Below are 13,940 nucleotides of genomic sequence, written 5' to 3' on the forward strand. Positions count from 1 at the left end.
ACAGGTGAGTTTATTATAACTTTTACGAATCTGACCCAAAAGAGATGTCAAATGTTGAACTGCACTGCACATATGATGGTCTGTTCAGTGGCTTAAAGAAGCAGTTTACTCACATTTTGTGCCTGGTATAGTAACATTAATTAGTTTATTAGCTGTGCATCTTAATGCCTTGTGTGCCTTAGAAATAAATAACGCACCGATTAAATTAATTTTGCTTCTTGTTGCGTGAAGTCGTGTCCTGCAACAGACTGGCGTCCTGTCCAGGGTGTACCCTGCCTCACACCCTATAACAGCTGGGATAGGCTAGCACACAGAGTATCAAAAGTGAAAAAAAGAAAAACAGTTTGCAAGTATAAATATAAATATAGCTACACAAAATAAATACTAGACATACTAATCAATACTGGTTTACTGGCTACTACTGTTCCTCTCATCCTCATTCCCGACCTCTGTCTTCCTGTTACTCCTCCTCACTTGTTTTAAACTGATGTAAAACTCTTTGAAACAGCTCCAACAAACATCAACTTACATCAAAATCCACTTTCTCACCCTCAGGGATCTTTGGTGCAGTGGGTCTGAAAAAGACGTATCAATTTGTTTATAGATATCAAAAGAAAATCTGATCTTTAAACTACAGTTGACAGAAAACAAATATACGTACTTAAACTTTGGTTTCTCTTCTTTTTCAGCATCAAAAACAAGAACAAAAAGGGAGGACAGAAGAAACATATTGGATTGTTAGAAACCCCAAACATGGCGGGAGGTACAAATTAAGGGGACTGCTGGTTAATCGGGATGTGATCCAGGTGAAGAAGTTACATTTGCAGGTTGTTTCAGGCTTCCATCAGATCATCATAATGTAAGTAAGGATGTTTTATCAACACTTTCTATGTACAGCGGCCTAATTCGGGCTTGTTTGAAGAACTTAATAATGCAGGCCATAAATTTATAATGTTAACACTGCTGGGAAAATGACAGCTGAATTCAACATTACAGACATTTTTTGGGGGGAAAAAACACCTTTATAAGAATAAAATTACATTTTTTTGAGAAAAGAGTCACAATTTTATGAGAACAAAGTATACATACATACATACATACATATATATATATATATATATATATATATATATATATATATATATATATATATATATATATGTATATATATCATCACAAACTTCAATGTGCATGTTGCAGCTGTAATCCAAAGAAGCTGAGTGTGGATTGAACATTTCATCAAATATTGAATTGTGCAGAAAACAAGAGACAAGTGGGAACCTTTGGTATTAAATGTTAATTTGATGCTTCTGTTACAAGTCTGTAAATAACATTTTCGAATAAGTTCTCATTTCAAAAACTTGTGTACGATCAAAAAGTGGTAACATTTTATTGGCCCACCCTTTACACATCTATATCCTTAGAAATGTCCCTGAGCTGTAGTTTTAGTTGGTTATACAATTTAATTACTGTAACCCTCCACTGGAGAAAAGCACATAATAGTCAATGCTATGTTTGATCTTTCTCACATCATCAAAATGAACAGAACACTTTCAAGACATCAAATGTACATCTGAACTGTCTCCTTGGGTTGAAACAGCATGGTGGATCACACACTTCTGATCGTGTCACATACGAGGTCTGTGATGAAAAAAGCGATCCTTTTAATTTTTTTCAAAAATAAATGGATTTGATTCATATGTTTTTACATCAGACAAGCTTGAACCCTCGTGCGCATGCGTGAGTTTTTTCACGCATGTCGGTGACGTCATTCGCCTGTGGGCAGGCCTTGAGTGAGGAGTGCTCCACCCCGCCCGTCGGAATCTCTTTGTCTGAATAGCCGCTGCGGACGGTGTGCGTTGCTTTATCAACATTTTTTCTGGACCTGTGAGGGATATCTGAGTGGACACTATTCGAGAAATTAAGCTGGTTTTCGGTGAAAAGTTTAACGGCTGATGAGAGATTATGGGGTGTTTCTGTTGCTGTAAGGACTTCCCACGGAGCGGGACGTTGCGCAGCGCTTCCAGGCGCCGTCGTCGGCCTGTTTCGACCTGAAAACATTCTAATTTAAGGCTTAATTCACCCAGGACGTCGTGAGAGAACAGAGAAGATTCAGAAGAGGCCGGCATGAGGACTTTATGCGGACATTCCACTGTTTAAGGACATTTTGTAATGAAAGACGTGCGCGCAATTCGCCGAGTCATTTCCGTGACAACTCGGCGAATCTGTGTGCGCCGCGACAGGAAAAACACCTCCGTATTGAAAACCATTTGTAAAATTCAGGCGGCTTTTGATGGCTTTCAACAAGCGAGTAACTGAGAAATTGTTTAACAGCTTGGGCATGTTCCAACTTGCCCGTTAATGTTTCCAATACGGAGGTGTTTTTCCTGTCGCGACCCCGTGGTCGGGTCCGGCCCGACATGCGACTCTGCCCGCACGTTCTTTCATTACAAAATGTCCGTTAACAATGGAATGTCCGAATAAACTCCTCATGCCGACTTCTTCTGAAAGTTCTCTGTTCTCTGACGACTTACTGGGTCAACAAAGCCTGTAATGTGGAAGTTTTCAACTTGAAACGGCGAGACGCTTCCGCCTCGAAGCGCAGATCGCCGTCAGGCGCCGTGGGCCGTCCTTAAAGCGACACTACCAGACCAAAATCTCTCATCAGCCGTTAAAAGTTTTACCGAAAACCAGCTGAATTTATCGAATGGTGTCCACTCAGTTGTGCCTTACAGTTTTGAAAATTTTTTTATCAAACAAAGCAGCAGTCTCTGAGCAATTCCTAAACAATGAAAAAAAAACGACGAGAGGGTGGACGACTCCTCACTCAAAGACTGCCCACAGGCGAATGACGTAACCGACAGGCGTGAAAAAAACTCTTGCATGCCCACGAGGGTTCAAGCATGTCTGATGTAATCACACGTGATTCAAATCCATATGTTTTTTGAAAAAAATAATAAGGTCCGTTACTTTTATCACAGACCTGGTTGATTTGATTTGGTTTGGTTGATTTGATTTGATTGATTGATTTGATTTTGATTTGATTTGGTTGTGACCAATCCAGCATTCAGAGATCAGGATAAATGAGACACATCTCTCTCCTGTTTTGTTCACCTGCTGTCTTTTTCAGTTCTCTTCATATTAGTGTATGATAGCCTCCATATTTAGGAATTTATATTGGTTTTTGTGACAGGGACACTATAATTATTCAAAGAAACAACAAAAGTAAAACCATTTAAGCAAATGTGCAGCCAGTTGCCTTCACTTTTTTCCTCAACTTTTTTTTCACTCCAGTAGGTTTTTTAAAAAATGCATGCAAATATTACAGGACACAACCTGTCCTGTAATGTTGGCTTTATTCTCATATTGTGACGTTTTCTCATAAAATTGTGATTTTATTCTTGCAACAGTGTAATACTGCTTTTAAGAACTATTTTACCATGTTTTAAAGTAAAGCTTTGTTGAATGAGGCCACTGAAAGCTGTTACCTGATATATATTTCTTAATGACACAATGTTAAATTTTTAGTGAATTAGTCAGTAAATCAACGATTATAATCAGAAACATTGAAGTATTAATGTTATCAATATATGCTGCCATGGTGCATCACATAAATTATTTCATAATTTATATTTATTTATGAAAACTTTCACAGCTAGGGTGTAAAGGTGTTGATCATATAATTATTCTGTTAATCATTTTCAAGACAGAAGCACTAATGGGAGGAATTTTCTCCTGGAACTTATTCAAAAAACAAAACAAAACAACCACACAAAAAAAACCCAACAAAAACAAATGAGCAAAAAAACCCCCAAAATGAAACGATGACAAAAACAACAAACACAGAGAAATGCAGGCAAAGTGCAGCAACGCAACAGGAAATACAAACTACCATCTTGATCTCCCTCTTCCAATGGCAGGACACATTCATGCAAAAAAGAGAAGAAGCAAAGATGAGATGTGGGACCCATGACTCAGAAACTCTTCATCCTTCATCTTCTTCATCAGGGAAGCTACATCTATCTTACTAAACTGGCCTGCCAAGGCCATTAAACAGCAAACATGTGCTTGCATGAATTTAATAGTCAACAGCTCAGGCCTCGGGACTGAATCACTGCAAAACCATAGGAGGATGTGAAAAAACAACTGAACAGATACACATCAAATCAGAAGACACAGAAGAATCCAAAGCACATACCTTCCTCGTCATAGGCCTCTGCATGCAGCAAGCGTCCGAAGCAAGAGCAGAACAGACATCATTAGCCTGGGCAGCCTGTTCCTGTCCTCTTTATAATGCAAGCGTAGCACATTTACCAGATTGGGGTCTTCATATTCTCACTGTACATATATGCAGTGACTGCAGAAGTCCAGGTCATGTTATTCATCTAGTAATAATAAAGGCATGTTTTTTCTAAAACTGTAAGGATTTATTTTGAAGAGTAGTGTGCATGTGTATGACTCCAAGATAACTCTCAGATATGGATGGGTATATTCTTAATATTTATATTCTAATTTCTGCACATCTCAACAGCAGTGGTTAGCACTCTTGACTCATAGTAAGAAGGTTCTGCATTGAAACCCACCAGTTAGCCCTGTTTAGTCAAGTACAGTAATCAGTTAAACAGAACTGAAGCGAAGCCCAGGTTCTACCAGGAAGAGTCAGGTTTTAGCTCTCATATTTGCGAATAAATATCACCTGCTGGCTCATCAGAAGCAGCTGTTCTTAATTTCAGATCAGTGGAGACCAATAGGAAGTGCTGAAGTGAGTTATAGATGGCAATCCTCACTCACCTTGTGCCTGTTTACAGACGCTGTCTGAGGCGTTGCCTCCTTCACCCCGCCGCCTCCTAGATGCTTCCAGGCGTTCCTCTGTGCTCTGCTGCCTCTCATTCATCCCTACCTGTTACTGGCCTCACCTCTGCTTCCTCTTAGTGTCGCCTTTGCTGGTTCCTGCATCCTTCTTTGTCACGGTTCTGCGCTGCCACCCTCCTCTACCCCACCACCACCAGTTGGTCCCCATCCGATGCCACGGAGTAGGCTCCGAAAATAGAAACCAAATGACCGCACAACCACAGTGCTCCGATACAAAAAGGTTTTATTAAACAAGACGTAATGTTTTGGGCAACCTGCCCTTCGTCTTGATATCCCTCCCTTCTGACGAAGGGCAGGCTGCCTGAAATGTTACGTCTTGTTCAATAAAACCTTTTTTGTATTGGAGCGCTGTGGTTGTGCGGATCATTTGGTTTCTATTTTTGGTACAATTTGTCTTGGTGCAGCACGCCTTTTTATGTGTTTTGGATGTGCGCGTCTTCGTTGCATTACAGAGTAGGCTCCGCCCATGCCTTCTTCCGACGGCAGGATTCGAGTGGATTATACTCCAACCTCATCAGAAAAGGGGACAGCCCCAAAACAAAGACTATCTCATTTGTACAATTTTATTTATGGAATAAATATTCAAATCGTTTTCCTCCTGAGTCTTAATGGTAGAACTGCTTCAGCAGTTTGAGGTTGTCAGAAATGTGTCACCCAGTAACATACAATGCGAAAGTCAAAAGAAGTTGCAGAAGAGATGAGGAAGAAGGTGAATAAGATACTTGTGCAATATGTCATGTTAAAAATGTTCATACACACAAATTCAGAAGGCATGAGCAAAAATCTTTTTTTATTCAGTGACATTCACACATTGTTGACTGTCTAAATAGATGATTACTTGTAAATCCTCTTGACCTACATAAGAATTTGGTAGACAAATGAATTCAGTATGGTGTTGAGGTTTTTTCTCCTAACAATCAGCAGCAGTTTAACAAACTTTCTGCTGCTGCTCCATAAACAGCGCAAAACCGCATGCGGGTAAGCATTACTTCAACAAGTGTAACATAAATAACCCACAGGACTTCTGTAGTGACTCCATCTACATGTCAATACAGTTTGCACAGAGCACAGATATTTGGGGGAATGAAAAACTGTAAAACTGAGGATGCTTTCTTTCACAGACCCCAATGTAAATGGTTTCAAGCAGTTTACCAGTGTCAATTTTCATATATACATAGAAAGAAAGTTGCAGATGATTGACTGAATGGAGATGAAGAAAAGCTTTTACATGATTGGGAAAAGTCCCCAACGTCCACTCTGTTAGCATCCATTCTGCATTTTTGTGTAACATGATGCGTTTGCCAAAATGCTCCCACTGACAGTGGTCATTAGTAATAAAATGAGACATGAACATGCTCAGAGGACCACATGGGACAGAACAAATCATTCATGTAAAGGCAGCTGGATTTCTTCTTCTCCAATCCAACATTCACATTCACATCTTCTAGCAAACCACACATATGACATTGTGCACACAAGTTGGAAACAAACCAAAATACTATCTTTTGATTGCCTGTTAGCCGAAACGGATGGTGACGTGACAATGGGGCATTTTATCACAAATTTCATCTTCTCATTGGAACAAGACAACAGAACTAAAACTATGATCAAATCTGTTCAAGAAAACTCAAAATACAGTGTACCTGGAAAGTATTAACAGCGCTTCACTTTCCCCACATTTTATGTTACAGCCTTATTCCAAAATGGATGAAATTCATATTTTTTCCTCAAAATTCTGCACACAATACCCCATAATGACGATGTGAAGAAAGGTTTTTTTTTTTTTAGATTTTTGCAAATTTATTAAAGATAAAAAAACAACTAAGAAATCACATGTATGTAAGTATTCACAGCCTTTGCCATGAAGCTTAAAACTGAGCTAGTTGCATCCTGGTTCCACTGATCATCCTTGAGATGTTTCACAAGCTTAAATGGAGTTCACCTGGGGTAATTCAGTTGATTGGACATGATTTGGAAAGACACACACACCTGTCTACATATAAGGTCCCACAGTTGTCAGTGTATGTCAGAACACAAACCAAGCATCAAGTCAAAGGAATTGTCTACAGACCTCAGAGACAGGACTGTCGTGAGACCCAAATCTGGGAAAAGATTTGTGATCTGGGAAAGACATTTCTGCTGCTTTGAAGGACCCAATGAGCACAGTGGCCTCCATCATCTGTAAATGGAAGAAGTTCGGATCCACCAGAACTCTTCTTAGAGCTGGCCGCCCGTCTAAACTGAGTGTTTGAGGGAAAAGGGCGTTAGTCAGGGAGGTGACCAAGAACCTGATGATCACTCTGTCAGAGCTCCAGCATTCCTCTGTGGAGAGAGGAGAACCTTCCAGAAGCACGGCCATCTCTGCAGCAATCCACTCTACCATTCAGGCCTGTATGGTAGAGTGGTCACAGACAGAAGCCACTCCTTAGTAAAAGGCACATGGCAGCCCACCTGGAGTTTGCCAAAAGGCACCTGAAGGACTCTCAGACCATCAAGAAAAAAAAATTCTCTGGTCTGATGAGACAAAGATTGAACTCTTTGATATGAATTCCAGGCATCATGCTTGGAGGAACCCAGGTACCATCCCCACAGTGAAGCATGGTGGTGGCAACATCATGCTGTGGGGATGTTTTCAGCAGCAGGAACTGGAAGACTAGTCAGGATTGAGGGAAAGATGAATGCAGCAATGTACAAAGACATCCTGGATGAAACCTGCTCCAGAGGGCTTTTGACCTCAGACTAGAGCAGCGGTTCATCTTTCAGCAGGACAATGACCTTAAGCACACAGCCAAGATATCAAAGGAGTGGCTTCAGGACAATTCTGTAAATGTCCTTGAGTGGCCCAGTCAGAGCCCAGACCTGAATCTGATTTATGAGATGTTCAGATTCTGTAGAGACTTTCAAGTCCAGACTTAAGAAGTACTTATTTTCCCTTTTGTAAGGCCAGCATACTGGCATAGTATGGTACTATGCTTCCTACCCTTTTAAATTCATTTTATTAGTAAACAGAGTGGGCCGCGGCCTCAACTTATCTAAAGTCTGAGTGTTTTAGTGAAGCTTAGGGCTAGTGGCCAGCAATCACCTTAATATTTCTTCTGTTTTCTTGTTGCTTGATGCTGACAAATGATGTTTTATTTGTAGTCTTTCAGCCACCTGATTCTGCTTTATTTTCTCTCTGTTTGAGGTGCGACACCATCCAGAACCCCCCAACCCTTCTCCTCCCCTCCTTAGCCAGCCTCCCATCCTGGACACCAACATGGACTCCAGAAATTTCCTGTATGTTGGTATTGTCAAGGGAGTTTTTCCTTACCACTGTCACCTGTGTGCTTGCTCTGGGGGTTGATAAGGTTAGACCTTACTTGTGTGAAACGCCTTGAGGCAACTTTGTTGTGGTTTACTTTTAAGATTAGGCTTAAAACTTTCCTTTTTGCTAAAGCTTATAGTTAGGGCTGGATCAGGTGACCCTGAACCATCCCTTAGTTATGCTGCTATAGACGTAGACTGCTGGGGGGTTCCCATGATGCACTGTTTCTTTCTCTTTTTGCTCTGTATGCACCACTCTGCATTTAATCATTAGTGATCGATCTCTGCTCCCCTCCACAGCATGTCTTTTTCCTGGTTCTCTCCCTCAGCCCCAACCAGTCCCAGCAGAAGACTGCCCCTCCCTGAGCCTGGTTCTGCTGGAGGTTTCTTCCTGTTAAAAGAGAGTTTTTCCTTCCCACTGTAGCCAAGTGCTTGCTCACAGGGGGTCGTTTTGACCGTTGGGGTTTTACATAATTATTGTATGGGCTTGCCTTACAATATAAAGTGCCTTGGGGCAACTGTTTGTTGTGATTTGGCGCTATATAAAAAAATTGATTGAAAATTGATTGATTGACTTATGTACATGTAATTTCTTAGTTTTTTTTTTTAATAAATTTGCAAAAAAAAAAACTCATCATTATGGAGTGTTGTGAGTAGAATTTTGAGGGAAAAAATTAATTTACTCCATTTCAGAATAAGGCTTTAACATAACAAAACGTGGAAAAGTGAAGCACTGTGAATACTTTCTGGACGAACTGTACCGTTGGATGGCAACAACATAGTGAAGATCTTCCTCTTTTGGGGGTTAAATAATAAAGGAGTTTCATGTTGTATTTAAACAGCTTGATGGAGGATACAAATAGAAAAACTAAAATGAAAGGGCTGGTTTTCTGGGGATCAAGGGTGTGCTATTTGTCATGGTAACCTGTTTGGTTTTGTTATTTTTCCCAAGTTGGAGAAACTAAGGGCCCCTTCAGACATAGTATGAATGTGGTGGAATTGCGCATGAATTGCGCATGAAGCAGGAATCGTATGCAATACGTGTAAAATCGTAACAACACCTTGTACACCTGTTGCTACAACTATTTGCGTGCATCAGCGGCTGAAAGACATGGTGTGCGCTGTGAGAGCCCATTTGTTCCCTCTCGCGGCAGGTGTCGGCCAAATTCCAGATGACAAACACAAACATCTAACACTGTTTGCTTGGCACTTAGAAAATGTGTGCCCATTCATGCTGTCAGCACGAAAACAGTCAGCAGACAATCACTTTTGAGCTGGCGGTGAAATTTGTCTAAGTTCCCCCACTGTGACTGTGGAGTTGCTGAGTACCCATGTGGCCTGTCAGAGTGTTGGCTCCCCCCACAAAACATATGCATGTGTTTTGCACGCTCCACACTCTCGCCCCCAACACATGCGTCCGTGTGGTTTGCATGCCCCGCTGCAGGCGAGGCGCCTCTCATCTGATCACCGAGTGACACCTTGGTCTGTGCGCTGAAGCTGAACGGACAGGGACATGGCTGGCTATCAACAGACTTCTCTAGTCCTGGATGTCACAGCTGCAGAACACATACCGTGTTTTGACGGACATGTGCGTGTGTGTGTGTGCTTGCTGTCCTCACGTGGAAATACATAAAAACATATATCGTTTTTGCGATGGGCTGGAGAAATGGACCGTCAGTTCACATGGACACACAAGAGGCGATCTGAATGTCATGTCTGTCTTTCAGGACACACGTGTCCTGTGAGCGGCGCAGAACTATATGACAAGCCAACAATGCGACAAATACGCCACTTTCAGTCACGTATCAGCAGAGATATGCCATAACAAATGCCGTTTGTAGTGATTGTAGTGCAGTGGCAAAGTTTCTGTCTAGTAATCAGAGCTTTTGTAAATTGCAGGTTTGAATCCCATGTGTGGCATTTATTTTTTTAATTAACCAGTGTTATTTAACTGTGGGGTTCTGTATTGCTTCCCCTGTTATATCAACCCAGTGATATTCACTACTTATACAGCTGGTTTTTAATTTATTGCTCTCCACATCAGCGGCGCTATGCAGTGCACCACGTCCCAGCTGCTCACACTGTGTTCCTGCTCGCACGACACCGTCACGTGCGTGACACCATTGCAGCAGGTTCGTTCACGCCTGCCCATCGGCTCAATGTTTTTGTGGTTCTCTCATACGAGCTGTTCCGCCGTGATCTGCCCTGATTTGTGCTTATTCGTACTATGTGTGAAGGGGCCCTAAAGAAAAGGTAACAACATCACCAGAAATTGTGTGTTCTTCTTCTGGGGACCATGACTTCTCATTAGCCTCATGAGTTTGAACTGATTGATGGTAATGTTACACGTCATCCAGTGACCCTTAACTGGAATAAACAGGTTATAAATATATGGATGGTTGGTAATTTGGCATATTAGGTGTTTGGCAATGCCAGTATCTTGAAAGAAGGTTCTAAGTCTTGCAGGTCGTGGTGCTGCCTGTCTTGCTGTATGATTGTGAGTCTTTGGTGCTAACCACTAACCAAAGACTGAATTTCTTTGGTACTAGGTGTCTTTGGAGGATCCTTCGGTACTGTTGGAATAACTTTGTATCAAACGAGTGGTCACTAAGATAAGGAGTATCACTTGCAATGTGAGGGAGCATCAGCTTTGACATTTTGGTCATGTGGCATGTTTCTCTGTGCATGATTCAGCATGCAGGTGCCTGAGTGTTGAGGATCCCAGTAGCTGGAGAAGGCCAAGGGGACTCCCACGTTTCACCTGGCTGCATCAGATAGATGGTTATTTTAGAGACGTAGGAATGGACCAGATGTCTGCCAGGGTGGTTGCCATCGAGCACCCGGGAAGGTTTCATGGTGTCATGGATGTGCCAAAACACGGCACCAGCATAAGTTCCCAGACTTGACAGTAATTTTACATTAAGTGAAGTGATTATTTCACAGGGACCATGTATGCTGTGTAAACCTTGTAAAGAATGGGTATTTTTTTTATGTAGCTAATAACCTAATGTAATGAAGAAATAATGATGAGTCAAAGAAATGTAACTATGGCTGTATTATTGCTATGTGATGGGTTGCCTTTTCTACATCTAGTTTAAGGTTGGCAGATGTTTTGCACTGAGGTCATGTTTTGTTCTAGCATGGTCCTTCAGTAGAGCATCTATTGAACATATAAATGTCATGGGTAGGAATGACTGTACACAGGGTGTTGTGTTAAAATTAAAACAAAATGGAACTCAATCATTTTATTTATGAAAGGAAATAAGAAGACCATCACCTTTAGGGGAGGTGTTGGTCTAGTGGGTAAGGCACTGGGCTTGAGACCAGAAGATCATTGGTTCAAATCCCAGCCTGACTGGAAAATCACTGAGGGCCTTTAATCCCGTAGTTGCTCTCGGTGTGGAGTGAGCGCCTTGTATGGCAGCACCCTCACATCGGGGTGAATGTGAGACATTACTGTAAAGTGCTTTGAGCATCTGATGCAGATGGAAAGCACTATATAAATGCAGTCCATTTAAGAAGACATCTGCTGGTGAAGTATTGGAAACTGTACACATTCTGTACCGTTCAGATCCATGGCTGTTGTCACACTGGGCATGGATGAAGTGGAGGTAACTGCAGTGCAAAAGGCTCAACGTGGCTAAAGGGAAACTAGATTAGTGAACTGTAAAAATATCTGTCTGACAAGACAATGATTTTTAGTATTGAGTTTTTCAATACTTCTAGTGGAGGTGACACCAGCACAGCAGGAGTCACTCTAAAAAAATGCTTCATGGGGTTACTTTGTACAACTTCAGATGAACAGTATTTTCAAACAAAATGAGGTTTTTCTTCATATTTTAGTAAGTTGATAACTTGCAAAATGTTAAAAAATGATGCAAAGTTAAAAAAATTGACCTAGGTTGACAAGGAATTTAAAATGAAGTTTGTTCATAAAACTGTAATTGCAACATGTAATTCATTGTGACTTATGTGAAATAAGTAAAAAAATAAATAAATACATAAATAAAAGATGAAGGTAATAATTTGCATGGACATTTGTGAGTAGAATGGAAGTAAAATAACAAATAAAACTTCTCTACTTAATAACACTAAAACCTTTTGATGAAGTTGGTTCAACTTAATTAAGACTGGAGAGGACAAAGCAAATCAAGTCTGACTTTTAATGTTTCATAGCATTTGCACAGTAATGGGTGAATTGCGATCACTTAAAAAGATCCTTGCGGATTGCTATCTTAATGCATTCTTTTTTTAAAGTGTATTTTTGACAGTAAAAGATATTTTATACCATTTTATTTTCATGGTTTAAAGCCGGATAATTTTTGATGAGCTTTGGTCCAGATGCTACTCTGCCTGCACACACGCACGCACGCACGCAAAATTCAGTGTTATACTGCCTCTTTGGATAGAAACTTATAAAGAAAAGCATGAACAATGTTTAGATCACATGAAGTTAGAATTTGTGTCTCATTTTTGTGAGTACCACATTATCTATAGTGTTTTGAAATCAAGCAACAAAAACTGAAGTCACATTCATACATTCTTGGCAGTATGCACTTGTGGTATTTATCCCATGGCGTTTACACAGACGAGCTTCACTTTGTGGTCATACGAGCATGTCAGCCATTCGGACCTTTGGCTAAACCGTTGTAGTTGCTGATGATTGTGGTTAATGTACGTATGTTATAAGCACAAATGCAGAAAATGAAAAAAAAAACAAAACATCGGTAATGCTATGATGTTTTACATTGAGTTCGTTGTCTTGTCAGGCAGAATAGTTTTAGCAGCATATTGATGACACGACTGACTATCCTACAGATCAAAGTTCTGAAGGTCTTGTAGGAGAAGGGTGAACTCACTGCCCATGCCACGTACCTTCCTCCTCAGGAACCACCTCCTGCACCTCCTCCTCTGGCTCTGGCTCTGGTTCTGGTTCTGCCTCTGCCTCAGGCTCTGCCTCTGCTTCAGGCTCTACTTCTGGCTCTGCTTCTACCTTGGCCTCCGCCTCAGGGGCTACTTCTACTTCTACTATCTCCTCCTGGTCTACGGCCACGCAGCATGCACCAATAAACCATCAGGGAGCGGGTGGGTGTCGCAGAAGGCCGTTAATGAAGATCACAGACATGATAGAGCCATTAGAAACTAAAAGTGAGAGATTACTTTAGTGACAGAGGAGAGACGGATGTGTGAGCAAAGGGACAGCACTGCTGGAGAACAGAGAGAGAAACATGATGATGAGACAACAGGTAACCTTATTCACACAGTAGCCATTTTCAACAGGCAGGGTGGAAAAAAATCTACCCAGAGAACATCTGCTTCTGTGCTGCTGTTTCTCACAAAGCCACTTCATATGAACATTTAATACATTTATTCTGAAATGTTGCTCAAATCTCAGCAAATGGATGTTCCTGAATATAAAATATATTCACTAGATCGGATGAGAAAAGACAGTGTGAATGGAGATTAAGTGCAAGATTAGATGACCAAACCCTCTTGTAAAAATAAAAACTTTGACAAATTGTGGTAAAGATTTTTTGCGATTGTTTACAGCAACTAGATCCAGCAAAGCAAGAACAGACCAATCAGTAGAAATTAAAGAACAAATCTTGTTATTGTGTATATGTCTTGAGTGTCCGAGAAGCTCGAGAAAAATCTTTGGAAAAGGCAACATAGCTGTTTTAATCAAACCCATTAACACATTGCAGCAGATTCCTGTACACCATAAGGATTAGAGTTCATAGCACAAAATGATTTATGGTGTTTAT

At 40.9% G+C, this 13,940-nt stretch overlaps 1 pseudogene; it reads right to left on the reverse strand.

The window, feature by feature from the left end:
* The window catches only part of LOC117504163, a 72,727-nt pseudogene that overhangs the window by 18,018 nt on the left and 40,769 nt on the right, over positions 1–13,940 (reverse strand).

This window comes from Thalassophryne amazonica, chromosome 2, assembly GCF_902500255.1.
Source record: "Thalassophryne amazonica chromosome 2, fThaAma1.1, whole genome shotgun sequence".
Taxonomy (NCBI): Eukaryota; Metazoa; Chordata; class Actinopteri; order Batrachoidiformes; family Batrachoididae; genus Thalassophryne; species Thalassophryne amazonica.